Source organism: Tupaia chinensis, unplaced genomic scaffold (genome assembly GCF_000334495.1).
Source record: "Tupaia chinensis unplaced genomic scaffold, TupChi_1.0 Scaffold000549_1, whole genome shotgun sequence".
NCBI lineage: Eukaryota > Metazoa > Chordata > Mammalia > Scandentia > Tupaiidae > Tupaia > Tupaia belangeri.
This window is the reverse complement of record NW_006160061.1, coordinates 1,565,748-1,592,468: the sequence shown is the minus strand read 5'-3', so window position 1 is coordinate 1,592,468 and position 26,721 is coordinate 1,565,748. Positions and strand designations below refer to the sequence as shown.

At 41.4% G+C, this 26,721-nt stretch overlaps 1 protein-coding gene and 1 pseudogene across 1 annotated transcript in view; one reads left to right on the top strand and one right to left on the bottom strand.

The window, feature by feature from the left end:
• FMNL2 (formin like 2) overlaps positions 1 to 26,721 on the top strand; it is a gene marked incomplete in the record, with an annotated part of 348,552 nt that overhangs the window by 88,313 nt on the left and 233,518 nt on the right.
• Positions 23,768 to 24,531, bottom strand: LOC106735863 (histone deacetylase complex subunit SAP18 pseudogene; annotated as a pseudogene).

The following is a 26,721-nucleotide window of genomic DNA, read 5'->3' as shown; positions in this document are numbered from 1 at the left end:
CTTTCTCTCTCTCTTTTTTTTTTTTTTAGTGAGATTTTTGCTATAGGGCATGTGCGCTTGCCAGAGAGAGAGAGAGAGAGAGAGACACAGAGACAGAAAGTAAGAAATCACCCCCTCACAGAGGATGGCCAACCATGGCCCCTTCTTCTCTATTCTCCTCTTGGAATTTTGGGCATGCACACACATGTCCCTGGTGTGAGTTTCAAGCTGCTGGTTCCAGGACTCCAACCCCTGTCCACTACGTGGAAGTCCAGTGATATAGGCATTATGCCATCTGCTGGTCCCAAGAAGTTGTTTTCTTAAACAAAGGGTCCCAGTTGATGTGAATTGATTCTCCAGAGAAATACTTACCACAGTGTCTTCTGTCAAAGTGAATGCAGTCACCCAGGGCAACACCAGCAGAGGTCTTGATCCAGGCAAGAGCAATAGCTCCATTCAGATGGCCCTTCTTAGGGCTGTCAGCTAGTGTCAAATTCAGAAAGTAGAATATGGTTTTTCAGTGTTGGCCTCACTGGGTATTGGAAAAATTCTGCTTATTGAAACAGCTACCAAGCATGGACAAAAGTGTTTCTTGAAGACTGGTGGGTGGAGGAATAGTTTTATAGATGTCCTGCTCGGTTTCCAGAGGTACTGTTGAAACTGTTTCTTCAGTAACCATAAGAGAAGAGACAGAACTGTTCTTTTATCTTACCAGGATAGCTGTGAGAGCTGGAAGTGGATGGTGGAGGACAGAAGGGTACTTCCTATCAGAGCAGGCAGTTTGGTATATTTGCCACATTTCTAAAACTGGCTTGAGATGTGATGCTCACTTTTTTGAGCAAAGCAAGATTATGAGATAATGATGATAGCTTAGTAGCTAGTTTTATATCTTCAATTTCTATGAAGAGTGAACCCTTTTCTTTCTTTTTTTAAAAAAAGAGTTGTTTATTTAATTTTATTTATTATTTTTTAAAATTTGCTATAGGGCATGTGGGCTCACAAGATGTGGGGGGGGGGAGCAAACCATCAGGCTTGGGAATGCAACTGTAGTCAGCCATCTGGGAGTCCAACACCCTTAACTACCACACCACCACCTGCTGGGGCCAGAGTGAACCCTTTTCTAATTTCTATAAGAAACTGCACCCAAGTTTAGCCCTCACTTGAGAGGGCTGGCTAGATGGTGGCAAAGTGTCTGTGAAATCTGTTTCTCTAACAGTTGATGTGAAAGACTAAACCTGGGGTCAAATACATTAGATGTGGACTTCTTTCCACTGCTCAGCTGCAGCCTTTCCAAACATATGGCAGCTGGAACTACCAGAATCCAGAGTTGTCCATGCTATTTCCTAGTCATGCCAGCCCAATGGCATGTCTGTGATTTGGGGGAGATTAGATTTTTAACTGCTATATTTAACTTTTAATTATACCCTCATGGGGTAAATTTTGATTTCCCAAGTTTTACAGCCAGTGCATGAGAATGTGGGTTAAGTAGGTTAACAGAATTAAAAATACAACAGCATAATGAACTCTAAAGTCTACCAGTTGTGTCTCAGGTTAATTAATTAGAGCAGCCTATAGTTACCAACCTATGGGGGTATTTTACTGGTCCAGATAAATAGCCCCAGTGTCTCTCACATGGGCAGTCTGTTTCCAAGGAGGTCATAAAATAATAAGATTTGATTTGCATTTGTTGATCTGGGTAGTCAAGCCTTAATGGTTCAGGAGTTGGGTGTCCTTGTGGGGGGTATCTGTAGTGAACATAATTCTGTATTGATTTCTGTACTGCAACTTAGTGCCTGTTTTTCATTAGGGAATGAAAAGTTGCCCAAGTAAATGTAGGTAGCATACATGCAGAAATCTGACAGGTTCAAGATTCCTTATGCTAAATAAAAAATCTGGGAGTTTATCTCTGAATCCAGATGATTCATGCCCTTCTCTAATTCTTTGGGGCCCAGTGATTTAAGAGGTGACTGTTGAAGGTTTGTGTTGAACTTGTGCTTAAAGTCTCCAGATAGAAAACCAAGGTTCTGTCTTGACCAGAAAAATTTGTGAGCTTTCTGAATGACATTGATGTGCACAGAAAATTCCTTGGTGTTCTGGCAGCTGAATCTGCTGACTGCTAAGACTATTGAGGCAAGGAAATAGCAGGGTCAGAGTGGTATGTGACTGTGGGACTGTGGGGGCGGGTGGCATTAGCCTCAGGCATAGAAGCTGTTGGATGTGCATACACAGACGTGTTCTCGATCTGTGCTCATACACCCGAGATAATCATGGCCTTGAGGCTTGAGACTGCAAGGCTGGCTTTCAAGGCCAAAGATTAGAAGGAAGAAAATATGCCAGCCTGTAGTGTGCAGTGCTCCTCTTGCTCTGCTCCCGTCTGCATTTGCTCTCTGCTGCTCTGACATTTAACCTCATCTTCCATGTGCCTCAAGATATTAATGCAAAAAACTTCCACTGAATCCAGACTGTTGTGTTGACCTGCCCTGTCTGCTGCTTTGCACACCAGCGAGTGTGTGAGTAAATGCTGTGATTTTTAAAATTACAGCAAGTCTTGTGAAAGAGTTGGAACCTAAAAAAGCTCATCCATTATAATATATATATATATTCCTTTTGTGTGATGGCTTTCTTTTCTTTCTCTCTCTCTCTCTTTTTTTTTTTTAATGATAGAGAGTGAGAGAGAAAAAAGGGAGAGAGAGAAACATCCTAGACAAGAGTCTTGTCATGATGTGATCCTCTTTCCCCAGCTGTCCAGCTGATCCTGGGCTCCCATGTATTTTCAAGCCCATGGTCTAGACCTTGGGCAACCACACACTTCCGGCCTTGCAGGGCACTTGCAGTATCCCCGTGCCATAGCGCTGGGCCTCGCTTTTGCCACATTTATTTTTTTTTGTGTGGTAAAATGTAAGATAAAATTTAATACTTTAAGTATTTTTAAAAGTATTGTTCAGTGGCATTAAGTATATTTATCACCACTACCCAGTTCTGGAACTTTTTCATTTTGCCAAACTGAGACCTTTTCTCCATTGAGCACTAACTCCCGTTTCTCCCTTCCTTAGCCCCCGTGACCTCTGTTTTGTTACTCTCAGTTGCCATGAATCTACTTAATCAAAGTAGCTTATTTATGTGGAATCGTACAAGTTTTGTCTTTTTGAGTCTGATTTACTTATCATGTTTTCAAGGTTCATGCCTGTTGTAGCATATATCAGAATTTCCTTGTTAAGGCTGAACAATACTCCATTGTATGCATAGACCACATTTTCTTTCTTCATTTGTCTGTGGATGGAAGTTTGGCTTGTTTCCAGCACTTGGTCATCATAATGCTACTGTGAACATTGGTGTACAGGTATCTGTTAGGGCTCCTGCTTTCAGTTCTTCTAGGTTTATAAGCTAGAGTGGAATTGAATCATGGTGATTTTGTGTTGAGCTTTTTGAGGAACTATTTTCTGCACTGACTATTCCCTCTTACATTCAGACCAGCAGTGTGTGAGGGTTCCACTTCCTCCACATCCTTGCCACACTTATTATAGATTTTTGTTGTGTTTTGGTTTTGGTAATAGCCATTTGGAGGGATGTGAATGGCCTTTCATTGTGTTTTTTATTTGCATTTTTGCATAGATATTTTAACAAATATGTTTAAACAGAGTATACATGACTTTTTTATTCTTTATCAGTTAATCTTTATTAATTGCCAGAGGGCCTGTGTGTTCACTGGAGAAAGAGAAAGGAAGAGAGAGGAAGAAAGCACCCTCTTAATGAGATGTGGTCCTACCTCAATCACTTCTTTATTTTTCTATCCTATTGGGATTTTAGACTCATATACGGGATGTGTTTCCAAGTGCCAGGATGCTGACAGCAGTAGGCCATGTGGGATCTGGTCTCTTAATAACTGGGCTTTGGGACTGGCCCATTCAGTTAGTATTTCATCATGTTTTCTTTTTGACTCTTTTTAATTGCTTCTTTTAGGGATTTGTCTTGAAGTTACCAGTTCTTTGTAGAATTAAAATTTAAACCAAGGATTCATATGTAGGCATTGCTACAGAAAGAAAGAGGACAGAGTAAAGCTGTGTAGACACCCCTGAGAATACCCTGGGGGAGACGCCTGTGCCCTGTTAGGGACTTGGAGGAGCTTTACTGGTGAAAACATTTGCAGGCTGCAATGGGGGAGAGTCTGATCATGAGAGACAAGTTTCTGGTAAGACAAAAACGGATTCCATCAAGGATAATGCCAGGCATCCGAGATAGTAAACTCATCCCATTTGTCATTCCTTCCCCAAGGCTGAGAGGTTTTTAAGTAGTTTGGAAAAACTTTAAGGGATAGGGAAAGCTTGAGAGTAATTAAAAAACTTGTCCCCTGCATGCCAGTTTGTGAAAAGCCCAGTTTTAACCAAAGGCTAAGGTAGTGATTAAGCAAAAAGCCTTTGAAAAAGAATCTTAAAACACCCCATTAACAGATTACAGGGTAGAGTTTACCAGCGTACTTAAAAACGAGTAGTGAGACCAAAATGAGCACTTTGTGAAAAGACTAATTTGGCCATCCCAAGTTATAGAAACTTTCAGAATATATAGAGGAGGCTTGTAAACAAAATGGGGCCCTTTGTTAAATGGAATTAAAAAGTATTTACTGTGGGGTGGCCCCATGGCACAGTAGTCAGGCACAGGACAGAGGAGGCCATATCACACAGAACTGATGGAAACCAAGACTCAGAGTTGGAGCTCAGCCTCAACAGCCTAACACTGCACATGTGTGTCTGCCAGGATCCTGACAGGCTGAAGAATTGGAGGAAAAAAGATTTCTATGTGACCAGGCCACATTGGGTTTCTTCTCTGTCACATGTGCACTTGCATCCTTTAGCACTAAATAAAGAAAAAAAAAAAAGCTTATTATGGAGCCTGAATATCACTTACATTGCCATGGGGCGAGGGGTGGGCACTATCTCTCACAACTCTCTCCAGCTAACTACCTTTTCACCTGAAGTTTTTGAAAGAAATATTTATTTCTGAGTACGCTCTGAAAGAAGCAGCTCCTCATAAGGTCTCTCTCAGAGAAGGGATGCTTGTTTTACAAGGCAGAGGTGACAAGGACAGTACTCTACACTGGGACATTGGTTATCAGTGGCAAATTCATCTGTGTTTCAGGAACGAGCTGACCAACCACATCTGAGTCCACAATTTGCTAGATAGACAGTTCTGGACTGCCCGGTCATGTTGACTGATGATGTGGAGATGTGCAGACTAGAGCAAAGAGAAGATGAATGGACTTGAGGGACTTGCTCCACATCTGTGAAATGAGAGCTCTGCATATAGTGGGCTTGCAGGGGCTGACTTCGTGACAACAGTGCCTATGTGCCATTACTTAGATGCTCACTGCCAGAAAGAATGTGACTGGGTGGCACTCTGAATCTCAGTGTTAGAGGTAGCATGAGCTCGAACTCCAGACTAGGAATAGAAAGATCTGGATTCTAGATTCAGACCTGTCTGTTATTACACTAAGGTATGTAGTGATGGTTGCTTACTCATTCTGTAAGGTTGAGGGAACTGTTGGTAGGTTGATGCACCTAACTGTAGGGAACTGTTAGGTGCATCATGTATGTGAAGCACTTGGGAAGCGTATAATACTGTTAAGTATTGCTACTGGTAGATCATGTAGTGAAACTGAAATGAAAGACTGATTGCCCCTTCCAGCCTCCTCACACTCTCAACTCATTTCCCCTTTCGGCATTACTTAAGATTCTCTTGTCAGTGGGTGCACATCTTCCAGCAATGTCTTTGGCTCTGAGGAAGCCAGTTGGATGAATAACTTCAGGGTGTGAAAAATAAATGGTTTATTATGGGCTATATGGTAATTTGCCTTATCCCAAAGCCAATAAGATGGGCCCTTGAACCAACCACAATGAATTCTCCTACCCTATCTGTTACAGGGCTAGAGTTCAGGTGTAACATAAGCACCACTGCCCAGTGATTCTCTTTCTGGACCATGAGTTAAGCACAGCCATGTTGGGACCACAGGTCAATGCTTATGTGTCTGGGGAAAGACACTAAGGTGCAATTTGAAATGTAAGTAAGCATGCATCCACAGACCCTGCAAAGGGAGGTAGCTTATTTATGTGGATGTTTGAGTGGCTGCATATTGCATGAAGTGTACAGCATAAGCAACCTCCCAAACTCTTCTTTATGTTGCCCTTTCTCAATTTCAATTCCTTTTTTTTTTGGAGAGGTTTTTGCTATAGGGCATGTACGCTTACCAGAAAGACAGAGACAGAGAGACAGAAAGCGAGAAATCACCCCCCAGAGGGGATGGCCACACCACAATCCTTTCTCCTCCATTTTCTCGGGATCTTGGGCACGCACCCACTCCTAACCAGCATGAGTTTAAGCCACTGGGTCCAGGACTTGAGCCGCAGTCGACAACATAGAAGTCAAGCAACATAGCCATTATGCCAACCGCTGGTCCTTTTTTTTTTTTTTTAATCTTTTTTAAGGAGATGATTTAATTCTGTTGTCAGCATGCCTTTCTGTTTCTGAACCTTGGCAACCAACCTTGGAGTTCATTTCCTGGTACTGAATAAAGTGGAGTACAAATAGCTGTTACTGGGGGTGGATGTCACAGGAATAGTATATTCGTTCAGTGTAGACAAGAGAAAGGGTTTAGTTGCCTTGTTATTTTGCATGGTGCTCTCTTAGTATGTGTTTTGTTATGTTGACATACAATTATATTGCTAGTGCTGTATCACCGTGTTGGAGTGCCTACCATGTGCCACACACTAGGTGCTTTATGTCTGCCCTCTCTAGTTTTTAGTGACACTCCTAAGGTACATAGTTTCTTTGATGAGGACACTGGCTTGGATAAGTCAACGTAAACTGTTCTATTTTGTGAAGGCTGAATTTGAAGTCACCTTTGCTGATCTCATAAGAGCTGAGCTAGTAGACCTGCAGAGTTGTGTACCATCACCACAATCAAATTAGAACGTGTCTATTATCGCCTAAAGAAACTCCCCTTTTCCCACCACTTCTCTCTTTTATATGCTCCTCTGATTTGTTACCAGGTCTCTAGTTGACTATAAAAAAAGAAAAAGTAATTTCTAAAATGTATCTTTTAATTTTAAGCAGTATAATAGTCACATCAGGCACTGTTCTAAATGCATTACGAAGATTAACTCATTTAATTCATTAATTCCTCATAACACCCTTTGAGACATGCATGCTTACTATTTTGTTTGACAGACAAGGAAACAGAAATATAGAAAGGTTACCTAGTTTGGTCAGCATCAGGGAGCTAGTAATATAGACTCAGGAATGAAAGCCTTCTAAAACATCTGGTGAACCCAGGAAGAATGTGGAAATAGCAGTTAACTAGATGAATGAAAGGTATCAGAAAGAGTAATCCAGTCCTTCCCAGTGAAGAGCCAAGGCCTTCAGACTGCCCTGGTCTTAGCTGCCTTAGGTATTAAATAAGGTCTGATAAATCCATGCTTGTACTCTGCATAGCATAGATGTAGCATTTGTCCGTCCCTTCCCAAACTGCCTTGGTTTCATAGGAAGCAAAACATATTTTTATAGACTTTTGCTTTCTATTCTGGACACCAAAGAGCTAGAGTGTTTTGCTAGTGGTCTCCTAACCGAGGGGTTGTATATTGTGTTCTGGCCAAAAGGTCTTCAGTGAGGGTCTGAGAAGCCTGGCCTGGAATGATCAGTGAGAGGAACTGGGCCCAGTGCCCAGTGACCTATGCTTAGCCTGTCCTCATTCTTCTTTGCAAATGATTGTATTATGATTATTGGGTCTTCACATTAACAACTTGCCTCCTTTGGAGGCTGGGACCATTTCTAGATTTAGTGGGGTGGTCTTTTGAGCCTCCAGGATGCTTCTGGGGACTCAACCCCACAGGCTGGTACTGTGACTGAGTTCAGCTGCCCATTAAGAATGGGTAGCATGGTGGTTAAGGCGGCCTGATTCCCACATGGTTGATTGTGGTTCAAGTCTGGGACCTGATGTCTTGAAAATCACACTGGATGCGTGTGCGTGGGTGCCCAAAATCCTGACAAGAGAATGGAGTAGAATAAGGGATTGTGGTGTGACCATCACTCTGGGGCGTGGGGGGGGATGATTTCTCACTTTCCCTCTGTCTGTCTGTCTTCTTTCAAGGGAGCACAGGTGCCCTATGGCAAAAACCTAAAAAACAAACAAACAAAACAAAACCAAACAACAACAAAAGCTGGTAGTAGGAGATTTGGAAGACAACAGCCTTGACAATAATTCCCTCTTGGCCTCAAAGGAAAAATTACTTCTTTAGTTTTTATTTAACATTTTCCTGCCTTAAGGCATGAAAAGGTTGTGGAAGTAATAGGAGGAAGAAATGGGCATGTACCTACATTTAAGGTTAGTAAGTATTAATGGGTTAGTGCATTCTGATGGGAAAAGAAATTGGCTCTTACTTTGTAATGTGCTTGGGATTCATGAATTGGTTTATTTGCTTCTCTTTCTCTCTCTCTTTTTTTTCTCGAGCCTATTGTCTTTTTCTTCTGCTAAGTTATGACCCAGATTTTCATCCAGTTCAAGACCTCTTAACTTATTGAAGGTCATGAGAAAATGCCCAAGAGGGAAACAGAGTGTGTATGTAGAATGCAGGGTAATCTGCCAGGACTGTTGACATATGTTAAAAATTGGAAAATGGTGAACTTGAGGCTCTAATTTTTTTTTTTTGGGGGGGGTGTCTATATACCAGGTTGTGTACTGCAGGCATTAAAAGCAAAAATTTGACATAAATTGGAAAATGGTGAACTTGAGGCTCTAATTTTTTTTGGGGGGGGTGTCTATATACGAGGTTGTGTACTGCAGGCATTAAAAGCAAAAATTTGACATAGATTCTTTATTGATTGAGACTCAAGTGAAAAAAATGTATCTTGAATATTTATATCAATTACAGTTTTATCAATTCAACAATAGCAGCAGCACTTGGGCACCTCTGCTGGGCTACATGCTGAGAATACCTGAAACAGAATGAAGCCCTCGTAATGAATGTATAGTCCTGCTCCTGTGTCTTGCATTCATCAGCTCCTTTCAGTCAGCTCCTGAAGCAGCCTTGGCCACGGTTCACTTGTCGGGCCTAGGAAACCTGGATGACAGTGACGTCCTTAGTGGAGAAGTACTTCCTCTTGTGTGGGAAGGGCCTATGTCCCAGATGCCTAGGACTCCTTAGGGTTGGCTCAGTGCAATGTGACTTTGCAGTCATGATCGCCAAGCTTTCTCGGTGGCCTTATCTGAAAACGTGGAGATGACTTGCTGTGTGATCATCGTGGCTCTCTGTAGGCTTTTCTACTAGAACCACACTGCGTCACGAGAGGCTTCTCTTCTCAAGAGGAGGAGGTGTGCACTGAGCACTGGGAAGCTTTGTGGAGACCCAGGCTGGGCTCCAGGCTTTGGCTTTTTGAGTTTACGCATGGATAAAATAGTTTTTGAGTTTTGTGTCTCATTTATTTAACAGCAATCTTTGGCAAATAAGATGGATCAGGTACCCAGCAGGGATTGCTATATATTGCTATATAGTTTTTTTGTTGTTGTTGTTGACAGATTTTTGCTATAGGGTGCGAGTGCTTGCCAGAGAGAAACAGAGAGAAAGTGAGAAATCACCTCCCCAGGGGGGATGGCCATCTTCAGTCCCTTCTCCTCCATTCTCCTTTGGGGATTTTGGGCATGCACCCACATGCACCTGGTGTGAGTTTTCAACCGCTGGGTCCAGCACTCAAACCATGGCCAATTATGTGGGAGTCCAGTGCTGTAACCATTACGCCATCTTCTGATCCCACGCTACATGGTTTTGATTTGGTGGTATGGTAGCACTGACGATAGTTCGGGTACTTGGTAGTGCTATACGTACTTCCCTTTACCACATTCCTACTCCATTCTATTAGCTGACCTTTCTATTTCTTCATACCATTGCCCTTAGTATCTTGTGTCACTTGTTTGATTCCCTCTATCATCAGAGTTCATTTCCAAAGGCAGAAGCCATGTTATTGCACACTTTCAGTGTCTAGGAATTACATGTTTAATTCTTTTAAAATTCATCTTACTGTGTTAAGATGAATACAGACTCAACCTTGATGTTCAACACTTGTTAGTTATTTATTTCCTTCCTTCTTTCCTTCTTTCCTTCCTTCTTTCCTTCTTTCCTTCCTCAGGCATGCCCAGGGTATGGAGGTAGACCCAGGGCTCCCACCTGGGGCCCTATTACATGATCTCCAGCATTGCATAGGAGCACCTCACCTCCTGAGCCATCATGGGTAGGTATGAAATACTTCCTTTTTCTTCCTTTCTTTTTTTGCTATAAGGCACATGTACTTGTCAGATAGAGAAATCATCTCCTAGGCGGATGGCCATGTGGCAATCCCTTCATCACCATTCTCCTCTCAGGATTTTGGGTACACACATGAACACAGGCCCAGCGTGATTTTGCCAGTCTGGGACTTGAACCACAGATCAGCATGTGGGATCCAGTGCCTTAACCCCTATGCTATTTTTCTGTCACAGATGTTTTTTTTTTTTTTTTTTTTTTTTTCTTATTTTTTGTCACAGATTTTTTTTTTTTTTTTTTTTTTTTTTTGATCATCAGTTAATACATAGCTTAACATAATGGTTGCGTTGTGGGACTCCCACATAGTCAACCATGATTTGAATCTCAGACCTGGTTGGCTTAAAACTCAGGATAGGTGCATGTGCGGGCTAAGATCTTAAGAGGAGAGGAGAGGAGACGAAAAGGGATTGCCTGTCCCTCTCTGTCTTTCCAGTGAGTGCATAAAAAAAAAAAGTTGATACACAGCACTTCTTATTTAATTGGTTAGAGGTGGTGCATATTTATTTATTTTCTAAAAGCACCCCAAATGATTCTAATGGATATCTGAAATTGAGATATATTTCTTAGAAAACACAAAGAGCCATATAAAGCAATAAAATATTTTACACACGCTCAGTATTTGATCTTTTTAGGAAAATTGTTTATAGCCTGTTGTAACTTGAACTATTATAAGAAAATATACTTAAAGGTCAAGTTTATTACCTATTCATATTAGATAACACTCACTCAGGAATCCAGAGGTATTTCTAAGAAAAATAAAATGTAAGTACAGCTGGTCCATCAGAAGAAACCAATAGAAAAATCTAGCGCTCCCATGTAGAAGACGCACACTTTCTCCCCCTCTGTTCTCCCGCACCAGGTCAGAGGGCACGTCAAAGCAAGCCTGGCGCTGTGTACTGCAACAACCTTCTCTTACTCCTGGTAGGAGAGGATTTTGTCAACCTGGTTTGTCTCTCCTACTCTGCTGATAGAATAGGAAATGACTTTGATTATGTCCCAAACAGGAATACAGTGAAAACCAATTCTCTTCCCACTGACTCCTAAAAGACTCTTATGGAGAAGAGGGAAACCAGATGGGAAGGAGAGCAGAGAAAAGTTGTATTTTAAAATAACTTTTTTATTTGCCATTAAAAACAAAAACAAAACAAAACAAAACAAAAAAAACGGCAGCGAGACTCTCTCAAAAAGGAGGTGAAACCTTTCAAGGTGATACGTGAAGAGAAAGCACTTCAGAAGGGTAAAAGATGGGAAGACAAGCCCTCCTCTCTTTGTGCCAATCCTATTCCACAATATTGCTGTTCAAGGTCATCACTGACGTTCTCATAAATCCTTTCAGAGTTGTGTATGTGTTTAAGCAGGGCTCCTGGGACCGGTATGTGGAGTGTATTCAGATTACAGTCGGAATGACTGCCCCTGGAGGGCTGTAATGTACCCACGCCTGGCCTTATGTGGTCATCTATATGCAGAGGATTCTCTGTTTCTAAAAACAAAATAGAATTACACTCAATGTTCACTTATCAGCATTTAATGGAAACTTTGCCATTGTTTTTAAAGGATATTGCCTTACTGTCATGGGCCAAATTCCTCCTTTAAAAGGTAGTGCTGGAGGCTGGACAGCGACAGGGCAGTATACTGTGACACTGTGAGGCTGACCCACGTGGCAGGGTTCTAGGTTCCTGTCTGGAGAGCTCCCTGAGTACACCAGACAGGGCTGCAGGGCCGCAGAAGCGGGGGAGATTGTATCATCCGTACCCTCATGTGGGCTCTATTTCTCTTGCTCATAAGAAAATGAACATAAAAACTGAATAGAAGATAGTACCACTTTACATTGTCAATGCTGAGAGTTCCTGCCCCCCCCACCATCACCACCAACTTTGCATTTGATCAAATCTGGGAAATATCGTTTGGTAAAATATTCATTCCAAACCTGTTTTAAGTGACTTCTGTGAGGTAGCCTCTGTGCTCGATGCGGGAAAACAATAACGAATGCGAGCCATCGTTCCTCCTTTTCATAGAGGGTTCTAGTTTCATGGCAGTGAGGGACAAAAAGCAAGCCACCTCGATTTTCAGTTATTTTATGTATAAGTTAGTCATGGAAACAAAGAGGCAGCTGTAGTAATCCGTTATGGTTTAATTTAATGTTTACAATACCACAGAAATATGCCCTGCTGCTTATGCTGCTGCAGTGTTTTTCTTATTTGGAATGTGTTTTTTGTTTAATATCTTCTTGTGTCTTCTAGGTAAGCTCTGTATAATTCAAAGCCTCTTACTTCTTGACACAAGGATATAGTAGATCCTACCTCTGTAGAGACTCTCTTTTCAAATGTTTCTTGAAATGGTGCCATTTTATTCTTTTGAAGAGGCTGCTATGTAGTGTTGAGAGGTTGAGAAATTTCTAGTACTTTGAAACAAGAGTTTCTAGAGAACCCTGTGATTGAACTAATCTGTCTTTTATAATTCTGTGACATCACATTGAAGTTGTTGGTGACTTCAGACAGAAATAGTTCAAGTCATGAGGTAGAGAGTGTTTCTAGTTATCATGGTATGTCACCGATGATCTAAGTCTGATGTCCGATGCTATGTTTCTAATTTGTCTAGAGATTTTCCTAACATTGTTGCATGAAGATGGTTAGAACTGAAGGCAGCATGCAGCATCCATCTTAAAATATCTGTGCAGAGTTGTCCCCTCCTGGGCCAACGCCTTTGCCTTGTATTGTGTTTAAACTCCTGATCTTTTCTAGAGTTTGGCTAAGGGCTTAGCTGTGGGAACTGGAGCATGAACTGGTCATAACTTTCTGCCTCTAACAGTTCATTTTCCTTTCTGCACAGTTTCAGAGACAGAGACTTTATTGCAACTTAAGGGAGAAAGACTGAAAGCTCAATATTTCAATTTGCCAGCAATTGCCAACTTGTAGTAAAGAACCGTGGCCAGATTAATGCAGTTGGTGTTTACGGATAGAGCTCTAAAAGGCCCGCTGGTCTTGTTTATTTCCCTTCTTGTGCCTTCTGTGTTACCGATCTTTAACCTGTCTCAGATTTTTGTAGACGTGTCGTTTTTATCTTCTAAGATGTTAGAATGTGATGCTCTTAGATTTGTGTCTGACTAGACACTGTGTGACGTTGAGCTAAGACTTGATCGGCCCCTAAGAGCTACGAATATTGCACTAAGCAGGTTGACGTTTCTGTGCCATAGTTTCCTTCTCTGTAAAATGAATGTACCAGGACAAATAACCTCTGACATCTTTTTCATCCAGCTCAACAATTTTGTGCATATATCGCATCTGTGTATCTGTCTTGAATCTTTAAAAAGTGTGACAGTGGATGTTATTAGAGCAGTTGGTTGTGCTGAGAATTTTATGATGTTTTACTGGTTTATCAAACAATGAGTAATTACTCACTCATTGCCGAGTAAAGTGGTTTTCATTTTCTGTGTGCAAGTAACGAGGCTGTAATGTGTCTGTTTAGGAAATGAGTTCCTTTGCATTAGTCTGTCTTACAACTTTGGAACATGCAATGCTTTGTCTGTTCACTAACAAATAGTACCCCCATCGCCAATAGTACCCCATCCATTTCCGTATGCATTCACCTTTGTACTTCTTTGTTAATATTCTGTTACAGGCAGACTGAACTCTGTGCTGAGTCTTTTACTCCATTCCTTTTTTAGGGGTGGAAGTGAACTCTTATTGCCTCATGGGTGTCTGGATGCCATAGAACCCAGAGACCTGTGGGGTATGTTGAAGACATTCATTGTATGACGAATGAATGATTATTTACCTAGTTTCACTTCCATTAATCCCTTCTTTAAACTTTAAAGGTTTGATTCAGGATTTATTTCAGCAAATTTTAGAATGACAACCCTTCTCTCCCCGACCTCCCCTCATTTTTTTTACTGATTGATGGTTGAAAGTGGACCCTACAAATGTAATGCCCAGATTTTCTTGCATCTGTCTTGAATGATTTCCTATACAGAGGCCAGAGTGATGAGGGTGGGGTGAGCTCAGCCGATTATTTATTTATTTATTTTCCCCACTTTCTGGAGGGGCCTAGAAAGTAATGTTTTCTTTTTTTCCTGGCCAATTGTTCTTTTATCACATGAAGGAAAGAGACATTACTGTATCTTCAGGCACCAGTGCTTTAAGGCTTTTTCCTTGAGTGTTATGAATTCTTTCTTGTTTGTCCTCCACGTGGAGAAAATGACCCCCACCCTCACGGGCTCATTCTTAGGCTCAATTGAAAGAGTAGTGTGAAAACTTTGAAAAATTAGATTTAGGAGAAATTGAGTTGTGTCTCAGTAACCAAAAAGTGTAAAGATGTTTTATCTACCAGCTTGTTGCATGTGCACAGTAAAAGCAGGAGGCTCAGCTGCTCAGCAAATGGAGAAAGGTTCATTTTTTTGTAGGTCATGCAAGACTTGAAACATTCTCCATTCTAGCTGCCACAGTAAATGAGTAGCCTGTTTTCAAAACCATGGCGAGTTTTAATTAGTCATTTAAACATCAAATATGTCATTTTCAGGTTCAAATGTAGTAATTTGTATTATAATTAAGTAAAATTCAGAGTACCTTGGCGGAATTGGAGAAACGACTGTGATATGGGTCTGTTTTAAAGATCTGAAAATTAAATCTGAGACCTATTCTGATATTTTTTTCAGAAACGATTCTCTCTTTGTGTGTAAGAAATTGTATAAAATGTGGTTTACGCTGTTTTATCCGTGTTAGAATCCTGACTGGATGGAGAGATGGAGGAGAAAGGGTGGCAGTGTGACCACACCCCACTGTGGGGGGTGTTCTGTCTCTCTCTTTCACTGTGCAAGAGAAAATGTAATCTCCGGCAAAGAAAAAAGAAAATGGGGTCTTTGCATTGTGAGTATAGTTGTGTGCTGAGTAATGTTTAAATCAGAGATGGCCCGCATGTCCGATGGCAGCCTCAGAGCACTGTAATAGGTTATACCACATAGCCTTGGTTGTGGTAGGCTGTACTGACCAGCTTCGTGTAAGTGCACTCCATGGTGTTCGCACAGTGATGAAATTGCCTAACGCCACATTTCTCGGAACATTGAGCAACGCATGACTGTGTTTTCTCCTCCTGTGTTTGTTAGAGCCTCTGATGACTCAGTCTTCATCTCCACTTTCCTTTCATTCTGGCATTGTCTGTGTTGATTGAGCATGTTAAAGCTTGACATCATAATTCAATCATTCTCCGATTTTGCAATGATTCAAAGTGGAGCGGAAGTGTTGTGAGAGAATCATGCCAGTTTTCTTAGGGCCTGACACACCCATCCTAATTTACAGTATTGTTCTGAAGATGCATCAGGAAATACACACACACACACACACACACACACACACACACCAGCGAGACATCTGAAGGGACTTGGCTGCCTCCTGCTCCTTTCCTGTCCCTTCCCACTGTTTCCAGATGCATCAGCAGATGGGTGTCTGAAGCTCTAAATTTGTACCTCGCGTGACCTTTGCCCTGGAGAGAGGCAAATCTTTTCTGAGGATAGACTTCCAGGCCATTGCAAGTAGCCCTTTCGTCTATTGTTATAAATGCATTCTGCAGATATTCCTTCTTAGGTTTAAAAAGCATACAGGGCTAATGAGACTAGCTTGTCTACGGACTGTAACAGGTTTTAAAGATGAACAAAACAGCCTTGGAGATGAGTCCCGAAGTGTAAGATAACAGCATAGGCTACAGGAACCTCTGCTGAGGGCATGGGCTCAGGCAGACCTGGGTTAGAGTTCTGCCTCTGCCGTGCACTACAGAGTGTACTTCCTGGAGCTGTTAGCATTAAATGAAGAGATACATCTTTCTATTGGTCTGTCTCCCAGAACTGATCTTAGACCTAAGAGATGCTCAATAAATGGCAGATCATGTAAATTATTTTGGAGAGGTTTTTGCTGTAGACAGTGTGTGCTCACCAGAAAGAGAGACAGAGAGACAGAAAGCGAGAAATCACCCCTTGGGGGGATGGCCACACCTCAGTCCCCTCTCTTCTACTCTCCTCACACGCGCGGCGTGAGTCCAACCCACCGGGTCCGGGACTCGAACTGCAATTGACTACATGGGAGCCCAGTGATATAGCTATTATGCCAACTGCTGGTCCCAAGATCACATAATTTTCTACTATATGAGCTCATTCTTAGATTTCTGTATTTAAGGAAAGGGAGGCTCTGGAATTAATGAAGAAAATGGAACTTGTGTTTTAGCACACAGAGGACCAGAAAAAGAATCATGAGAACAACTTAGTTAGCATCTTTACTATTGAATATATAATTCATTTCTTTATGATGGTTCCTCAAAAGGCTCATGCAAAAAGCATATCATGAAAAAAACATGAATATTATGTATGGATATTAGACATTTTTGCACCAAAATAAACTCATGTTTTAATTCCATTTTCCATGAACTCTTTTAAGACCCTTTGAATTCTTTTCAATTATTTAGCATAAGAAGTGGTATGTCCTTACTTGTGAGAAGTCTTGTAGGTTACTGGGTGTCCCTGAACTAAAAGATTTCAGTGTAGATGGAGGAAATTGATATAGTCTATCTGGAGGATAGAAATTAAACCCAACCTTCCTTCCCTTCCCACCAGCAAGCTCCAGGGATAGCTTGAGAATGAGAAGCTTTGTGGTTGGTGTAGTGAGTTGATTCTTAGTATATAATACAATGAACATACCAGGATCTGTCAGACCAGAAAGTTATGTGCTCCTGAGCATGATGGTTGGTTGAGATCTAAAAGAGAGAACAGTGGAGAAAGCAAGTGATAGAGTGAACAGTGGCACCAGGGTCCTTGAGGTTAGGTTGAATGTGCCTTTTGATTTCACTGAGCTATGATCAGAGGGTGACAGGTGGAGGCAGTGGGGGGCACCAGCATTTCTTTTCCTCAAATTGTCCTTTCTTCTATTTTTTTCCCCCACAGTTGGCTTTACCTTTCTAACAAAAAAAAACCTCTGTAGACAGCAGAGGGAGAAAGTCTGATGTAGTCTGGAGAAAATTTGTGTCCCACCCTGCTTTCCCCTAGCTTTGAAAATCTCCAATGTAAGGCCAAACAATGAAATATTACTGACACGATAGAGGAAACTGGTACTATTAATGTCATGTAGGGAGAAAGCCCATTTTGAGTAGAAACAGAAGAGCATTTATGAGGGAAAAGTTGGCTGGCTATGGCAAAACTGAGTAGTAGGAAATTTAACTGTAATTATTCCATTGAATTTTTTAGAAGGACTCTTCAAACTGTTGCGAATTGGTTGCAAATCAGAATAGGAGCCACTTACAGGATACAGTGTGACCTCAAGCAGAGAGGAAAGTCAGAGATAGGAATTGTGTGTAGACTGTCATCTGTAGCAGGAAAGTGTGCAGTGAATTTCCACGTACAATCCGCCCATCTGAAATTTACAAATGTGGGGGCGGATGCAGGCCTGAGTATTGTGTGTGATCCAGTGGCCCTCGAAAAACCTTGTGTTTGGGGTTTATGTTTCTAGTTGCAGCTATATCTGAATTTGAGATTTTAATCCTTTTGAACCAAAGTAGGTATATTATAAGAATTAGTTATTTGATCTCATGCATCTTATCCAGTATGCAGAAACTCTCCCGCCTGTTCCCTCAGCCTCAACTTAATCTGGAATCTGGCCAGCCTTTGGTTTTGGTTGGTGTGAAGTGATTAGGTGGCTCCTGATGATTAGGTGAGAGTGGGATGCTGTGGTGGCAGAGTCTTCTCTCAACTGATGGACCCCTGCAGAGCCCAGCAGTGTGGTTATTAGCCAGCCTGCCTCCTTCTTTTCCCAGTGAGCTGGGAGTTGGTTTGCAGGTGACCGATTTGTTTGTTACTGGCTGTAATTAGCAGGTAGGCTTAGCTCCTTTAATTATTCATGCCAGTTTGGAGAAGCATAAGCTGCTTATTCACAGTTCCAGGGTCTGGAGTTGGATGGGAATTCTTTTGGCTGGGCCAGCTGCAGGATTAGCATGAATGCGATACTAATCCCTGGGATGGCCAGGCCCCTCAGAGTTCCTCACATCCAGGTTCACACACTTGCTCAATAAAGGCCAACAGACTCAAGCACTCAGCATCTAGATTGCATAGCTCATGGCCAAGGAGTTTGGGAGTATGATCAAGTTTTGAGCAGAGAGATTAGTAATACTGTCTAGAAGGTGTTCTTAGATTTGATGTTTCTGTGGAGGTTTTGGAATCTCACTAACTAGATTTCCTTACTCAGATACATGTGTGTATGCATACGCTCCTCACCTCACTTCCTGATGCACTGGTTTAAGGGTACAGTGATGACTTAATCTGTTTGGGCCTGCTGTGGTAGTGCAGAGGTAACACCATGCTTCATGATGCTGAGGCCCATGCTTATATCCCGAGGTTTCCCTCTACATGCTGGGAGCACATGTACGTGACCTGCGTTGTTGATACTATAGGAAGGATTGGAGTGTGAAGTCCTGTTGGGGGTGCCTGATTGTTCTCTCTCCTTTTTCTCTGTCCCCTTGCCTACTTCTCTCATGGGAGAAATAAGTAAACTTAAAAAAAGTTTTGGAGGTTTAACTTAATTAAGTTCTGTATGCAGCTAAGGTAATACATGCAGATATCCCATACTGGTTATACCTTGGCCTCTCTCAGTTCCATTACTTGTGCTTAGAATTTACCATCATATATGGACCACACCTAAATAGTATCACTGTAGAGTTGGCTTTTCATGCTTAGTGGGAAGTACAGTGGTATCGGGGAGAACTGAAGAGACCGGATACATATAAATAGCTCAAAACAAAACCAACAAGTGATAGCATATTATCAGTAAAATTAGTAAAAAGAAGTGAGAGTTTCTATAGGATCCCTCTTGGATATTGAGTTTTCGGCAGAACTAAGAAACATAGCTATTGTAGTTGAATTAGGAAGTGAGAGTGATAGTTTAACAAGTGAGATTGGTAGTCATGTCTTCTGCAAGTTGCTGTGATACGCTAGCATTTTATTGTGTGATATTTTACTGGAACTAGAGAGACCCAGTCTATCCCTTTTTAGGTATATACTAGGGTGCAGAGACTTGAAGAGGCTATTACCACCATGGTGCTTCCTTGGCCCAGCCCCACCTGTTGTTCAGAGTTTCAGGATCGATCCCTCCACAGTAGATTTCCTCTGCTCTTCCATTTATTGATAGCATGAAGCACTGGAAGATATGTAACTAAGACCTTCCACCGACAGATGTTTGTTTTTTCCCTCTCTCTGTTTCACTGAAGGTACCACGAATACAAAACACCACTGTAGTATGATTTCAGGCTTGGTAAATTCAGACTTTTCCCCATTACACGTTTTTCCTTACCCCATTGCAAATTTCTATGTAAAAGTTAGGAACTCTATGGTATCTGCTGTAACAAATCTCAAAATTTCAGTGGCCTGTGTTTCTTTCACTTAACAGCTTCAGTATAGATATATTTGGTAGATAGCCGCCATATTTCTCTTTCTATATCTTATAATCCTCTGAGGCTTTACAGTTCTCTGAATTTAGCTAGCACATGGAAAAGACAGAATAGAATGAAGACGCCCGACTACTTTGCTCCCTCTGTCTGGCAGTGATGTATATTATTTCCCTCGCTGTTTCCACTAGTGAGAAATAGTCCTAGTATCTCACCTAGATGCAGAGGGTCTCAGAAATATAGTCCTTTGTGAAAGTCACTTCCCAGTGACAAGTTCCCAATTTGAAGGGGGAGGAGGAGGAATTTTGGTGGATGGGTAGCCTTGCTCACAATATTTAGATAGTCCAAGTGTCTTGATTGGACAGTATCTTAAGTCAGTTTGGACTCCTGTCACAAAAACCCCATAGACCATGTGGCCTGTACAACATATTTGCTTCTCACAGTTCTGGAGGCTGGGAAGTCCAAGACCAAAGTGCCAGCAGATGTGGTACCTGGTTATCTGCTTTGCAGACATCTAGTCCCAGTTTCCTCACATGGTGGAGAAAGAGAGCTCTGGTCTCTTCATCCTCTTACAAGGGTGCTAATTCCATTCATGGTCTACCTTCATAGCAAAATTATCACACAAAGGCTCTGCCAGTCTGCCTCAAAATATCATCATATTGGAAATTTAGACTTCAACATATGAATTTGGAGGGGAAACATGCAGTCCGTAGTAAATGGTATTTGGATATTGTGGGATTGGGTATTAGATTTAATATTATGTACCTGACACGAAGTAAGTTATAAACCTCTTGAGGTATGTATCACCTCTTGCCTTGACTGTTTCCATAGGTTTTTGTCAAGATCAAATGAGAGTAGGTCTGAGAGTATGCTGCGAAGAGAAACTTACCGTAGCTGCAAAGCAGTGGTGGAATGATAATGTACCTCCTTTGTAGTGAAAGAGATACTCTAGCTCTGCAATAACACTACTGAGCTCATGAAACCATTCCTGACCTGCAGCAGGTTGCAAGATTGATTTAATTCTGCTTTTTTGGAAAACAAACCTTGACTATGTCTTTTTATGGGCAGTTTGTCTAAAACTGACTATATTTGTAACCCTGGTGACTCTCACAGCTGGGATACCATAGGCTCTTGATAGGAATTCCAGATTCAAACAATGAAAATGCAGGTGACTCGGTAGCTCCCTCTTGGACACCCTCAAGCACATCATTTATCACTTTTCTTGAATATCACTCTCTCTTGGTTGTTTCTTGGATTTATCTGCTGAAACAGACCAATTCGAGGCCATTGATTCAATTTTGTATTACATCTATCATAAAAGACATTAAAATGTGTTTGGGGAGAAAAAAACCCCAGAGCCTTTATGAAATGTATATGTGAGATGAGAGATGTTTGCTTTAAATTTGGCCAAATAAATAAGAGAGACTTACATGGAAATTTTGAAAGCTGTTTCTAGTGAACTGTGCCCTTAAGGTCTGTCTTCTCTTCCTCTGCATGTGCCAAAATGAGAAGGCAGAATGCCCAGATGCTAGTATTTCACATGTTAAGAAAAGGAAAGTTTGGATAAAAAGTGTGAAGTATGCTCCTCCAATGGGGCTACACAGGCATGAGAGAAAATGAGAAAACTTGTTCAACATTGAGTTGAAGTAGAAAGTAAATATGAGACAAGGTGTGGGTTGTTTACTCATCCTTCGAAGAATAGTGTTTCCAGAATCAAAAGCAATGGTCAATTTCCCTTTGTAGTTATAAGTAAAATGTGGTGGGACCAGCAGTTAGTGTAATGGCTATGTCGCTGAACTCCCATGCAGTCAACCACAGTTTGAGTCCCGTACCCGGTGGCTTAAACTCATTCTGGGCGCCTGTACGTGCGTGCCCAAGATCCTGAGAGGAGAATGGAGGAGAAGGGATTGTGGCGTGTCCATCCCCCCTGGGGGGTGATTTCTCGCTTTCTGTCTCTCTGTCTTTCTGGTGAGCACATGTGCCCTATAGCAAAAACCTCTCCAAACAAACAAACAAGTAAATGGGTGGTAAACTCAGAAATTCCTGGGGCCATGAAGATAGCGTAACTGGGCAATTAGGTCTCTATTAAAGTGGCAAATGAACAGAACAAGTCTGTGGGGGGAAGAGGAGAGGGAGATGCAGCTTCATAGACAAATGTACAACCCGTGTCATTAGAGATTCACAGTTTTTGGGGAAATCGTAAATATGGATTTTATTTATTATTTTTTGAGACCTACATAGTTTTTAATGTTAGCTCAAGTATTCAAAATCCTGTGGTCAGTGAATTTTTTTGTTGGTCTTTGTCCAGAGAGCCGCCCTTCTATAGCTTCTGTTTTAGTGTCAGGGGAGGCTTGTACTTGCTCCTGGGCAGGGCCAGACGGGGAAAGCTTTCTGGTTGAGCTGCATATTCTCTGGGTAAATGCTCAGGCTAAGTTTGCAGGCATAGCTTCAGGGGCTCATGTCATTGTGAATCCCTCACAAGGCTGTAGTGGATGTGGACAACCTGCTGTTATTTGATACTCTCTCATGAACTGAAATTTTATTTGCTATATAAAAATGCCATAAGCATCAGTTACCCACAGTTATGTTGCCAATACTTGAGATGAGGAAATTAACAAAGATGGTTTATTTGGCATTGAAAGCATAGACACTTTAAAATTTCTTTAGGTGCTGCAAGGAAAGTAAAATTATTCAAATTCTTGACTGACATCTAAAATGGAAGGCATTCTGTTAAGTTTTTGTGTTTAATGTGTGTATTGCCATAGGTAAATTTAAAAGTAGGTTTCATGTCCCTATGCTTTTAGGAGGTTTGGCTTTTGGGAAAAAAAAAAAAAGAGGTAGTCATGTAATATATAGAAATTGACAAAGATGAAATATAATCAGAGGGAACAACTGTGAAACTATATGCTTAACTATCCATTTAAAAACTGCTAGTTTCATGATTGAAATTTTACAAACTTAAACCCTGAAAATAGGTCAGAAACTAAATATTATGTTAGATTTAATATTTGTTTTTCCCCAGAGAAGACAAATCTCTGTGTGTGTGTGTGTGTGTGTGTGTGTGTGTGTGTGTGTGTTTTAAATTAACCTGAGCTTTATTTCTTATTTTTATGTAATGGGCTTATGGTAATTAAATGAGAAAACAGCTTTTAAGGAAGCCTTTTTACCTTAAAATGTATTTTGTTGAAACCTGAAAGTGACCTTGGATAAGTCTCTGAACTTTCCTCAATGAATTGGGGCCCACTGCCAAAGTCTTGTAGATTGTTCCTAAGCACTAAGCAAATATCAGTGTAATACCTGGCACTCATAGTGACTCACTCATCCTCAGTGTCTTTGGAGTTAAAGATACAGGACACTGATTCCTAGGGAGGTTGTCCTACTGACTGGCTGGAGAAAGACTGTAGGTTGGCCATTTGGTTTAGGGGTCATGTTTGACTAAGTTTGCTCTAGTGGGCCACGACTATCATTCTTTTGTAGTTTTCATGTCTTCCCTCAACTCTATATAGGTCATGGGTTAATAATAGCACCTAGAATATATTTTACTATCTATAATTTTTTTATTGCACACACACACCCACACATTTATATATATATTTATTTTTTTTGAGAGGTTTTTGCTATAGGGCGCGTGCGCTCCCCAGACAGACAGAGAGACAGAAAGCGAGAAATCATCTCCCAGGATGGATGACCACGCCGCAATCCCTTCTCCTCCATTCTCCTCTCAGGATATTGGGCACGCATGTGCACGCACCTGGCCTGAGTTTAAGCTACTGGGTCCGGGACTTGAACGGCAGTTGACTGCATGGGAGCCCAGCAACATAGCCATTACCCTAACTGCTGGTCCCTGTACACATATATTTAACAATATAGTTTTACACCAAATGCTAAGAGCACTTTTCTTTATATTTCACAGAAGGACTTGAAATATACAAATTTTCTGTTAGTATTCATACCATAGCACATCTAAACCTAAGTCCTAAATAGATTCATTACAATTTGTTTAAAATTTAAAGGCTTAATGGAAATAACTGGGGGAAGAGTATGTAAATTTATTTTACATAACTGACTGAAAAATAAATTCAAGAACTAGTACATAGAATTTAATACGGTCTCATGTGCCCTGAAGGAGGTGGTACCTGATTTGGAGGGGTAACTGCTATGTCCAAATAACCTCCTCTGTGGAACTTCTGTGACTGCAGGGTCATGGAATCATCAGTCCCCCTTCTGCCAGACATGGTGCTGCCAATCTACTTAGCTTGATAGCCAGGTCTTTTAAGGCCTACAAAAGCAATTGCAAAATTGAAGTTTGCACCCTTCTTTCTAGCTTCTGGATAGACCTTCTTTTACTAAACTAGTCAGTTCTTTCAAGGTTGCACTCATTCAAGTGTAGATCTGCAGCTCACTGATTAGTACATTTCTGTGGGAAAACCCGTCCATTTGGTGGTGGCAACTGTTACTGGTCGTGAAAACCCCTGGAAAGAGGACAGGTCTTTTCGGGGTCTATCAGCTTTTCAGTCTCCTTAATTTCCTCCTGGGTAGCACACGACTGCACCGCCATCTTTCTCCTGTGGCCCTTGAGATGTGGGCCCTGTCCTTTGACCCCTGCAGTGGGCATGAACTTACCCCATTGATAATTTTTTTCTATCATAGTTGCAGAAGAGCCAGAGCAGTCGGTATCTTCACCACTAGTGGAAGGCAGGTAATGAGCTTGTGTGCACTGCAAGTGGGCCTCTGTCCTGAGAACACAAACTGAGAACTGGATTGGAAATAGCTCTGGAAAAGCCTGCTTTAACCAAGAGGAAAGGTTGGAACTTTATTGCACATTAATTTAGCACGTAGCAGCTAATTGTGATGCTGTTTGCTTATGGGAAAGAGAAAACTCTAATAAATGTACATACCTTGGTTTCTGGCTTGCAAAAACCTAGATCTTGTCATTGTCACTGAGGTCATAAATGTTAACACGGCCTTCTTGACAAACACAGTACTGATAGGAACAAGAGAAATAAGCATGACTAACTGGGTTTGGATCAGGAATTCTTTTCTTTGTCTTAGAATGAAAAGGGGGTCCAGCTGATGGTGGTTAAGGCAACTGGATCCATATGACCAACTATGGAGTTTGAGTTTTGAAAAAAAATGTCAGACATGTATGATTGTCCAAAAATCCCAACAGGCAAATGGAGGAAAAGGGATTGCTGCATGGCCATAGCCCTGGGTTATGCTTTCTCTCTCTCTCTCTTTTCTGTGAGTGCATGTGCCCTGTAGGAAAAAAAGTTAAAAAAAAAAAAAGAAAAAGAATTAAATTGATGTTTTCTTGGAACATGGAGTTAAAACTTTAGTTTCAGGATTCGATTATTGGGACATCAGTTAGTTTCAGAAGCCTTCCTTGATAGGTTTTTGCCGTCCACAACAGTGACTAACTTTGTGCTTAAAAAACCGAACAGGTGAGAGAGAGTTGCTAGAGACAGTACCATGTGAGAATGTGTTCCTGCAGCTCTGTAAGTCCTTATCCAAGAGTCTGCATGCGGGAGACAGACACGTTTCCATGCTTGCTCTTCACGTGCTCTCATGGCAAAATGGGGGAACACTTTTGTGGGAATAAGGACGCTCCTGTTGAAAGATCAGTCAACTCTGATTTACATCTGGAATAAAAACTATATCTATCATGCCAGCCTATAGGGTGTGGTTGAAATGTGAACTTCCACAAAATGGTGGGAATCAGACAAAAATGCCTTCACTTTGCCTTTTGCAGAAGGGGAAGATGTGGGGGAGGTAAGCGCCTCTGTACGCCTTTAGGGGAAGTGTGAATTCTGCAGTCTTAATCACCATTTTGTGGATGACATAATGTGTGCATAATAAGTACTAAATGAGAGTAGTATTGGTGAAGAAGTTTGAGGGTTGGAATTGACCTTAGTTGGTTTTTTATTCAGTCTTTGTATTTTGAAAATGAGGCAATTGAGAAAGGAAACAGTTTTGCCCATGAAGATGGTAAACTATGGAAGAGACGGAAATGTCTTTACAAGTATTCTTGAGCTTCATGATGTGGCAAGTGACTGTGACACAAACAAAACACAATTAAGTATGGAGGGTGTACAGAGCGGTATGTGGGAAGAGTTTGTAGTTTATAGTGTATGTTTTCTAGGAGTTATGATTTGAACCAATTTCAGTAAAAAGGTAAGGGACTTAGAGCCTTAAAGTGGATGAGAACTGTAATAGGAAGTGAGTAATTGGTGGGAAACTAAAGGCTAGTTTGAGACGTGTGCATAACTTATAGGATCAGATATTGAGAGCTTAAGTTCTTACCCTTAGAGTGTTTTGACAGGAAGCAGTCGCTACGGAGTCCTGTGTGTACAATCCGTGTTGCATGGGTACTGTGCTTTTTTGATTGGTGCAGGGAGACAGGATGACAAGATGAGGAACAGGTAACATTTTGAATTCTGAGAAAGGAAAGGAAGAAAGTATCATTTGCTGATGTGCTTTTAGATATGCCCTGTGTGGTCTCATCTGCTGGTCGCTCAGAATGTGCTCTTGTCCCCTCAGTGAGGCACACTTCTCGCTTGGGTCCTTTCAAGTGCTGTTCCATTTCCACATCCCACCTATAGGCTGGTCCATTATTTGTTCCTTTGTATATTTAAACCCTGTTCGTCAACCTTTTAGGGTTCTCTTTTCAGGGTACTTGCTTCTACAATAAATAAACGACGTTAAGTATTTGGCCCTTTTTTGTAAAAGCAATGACAGGCCACTGAAGGCTTTCAATCAGGAGAATGGTGTGTACAGAATCCTGTTTTAAACCAGTAGTTCCCAAACTTTATCATGCCTCACAATCATCCGGAAAGCTTGTTGGAACACACATTGCTGGGCTCCATTCCCAGAGTCTGTGATTCAGTAGCTCTGGGGTGAGTCTGAGAATTTGCATGTCTAACCAGTTCCCTGGTGCTGCTGTTGCTGATCGGCGGACCTTAGAGGGATCACTCCAGTCCAGCAGCAAGGA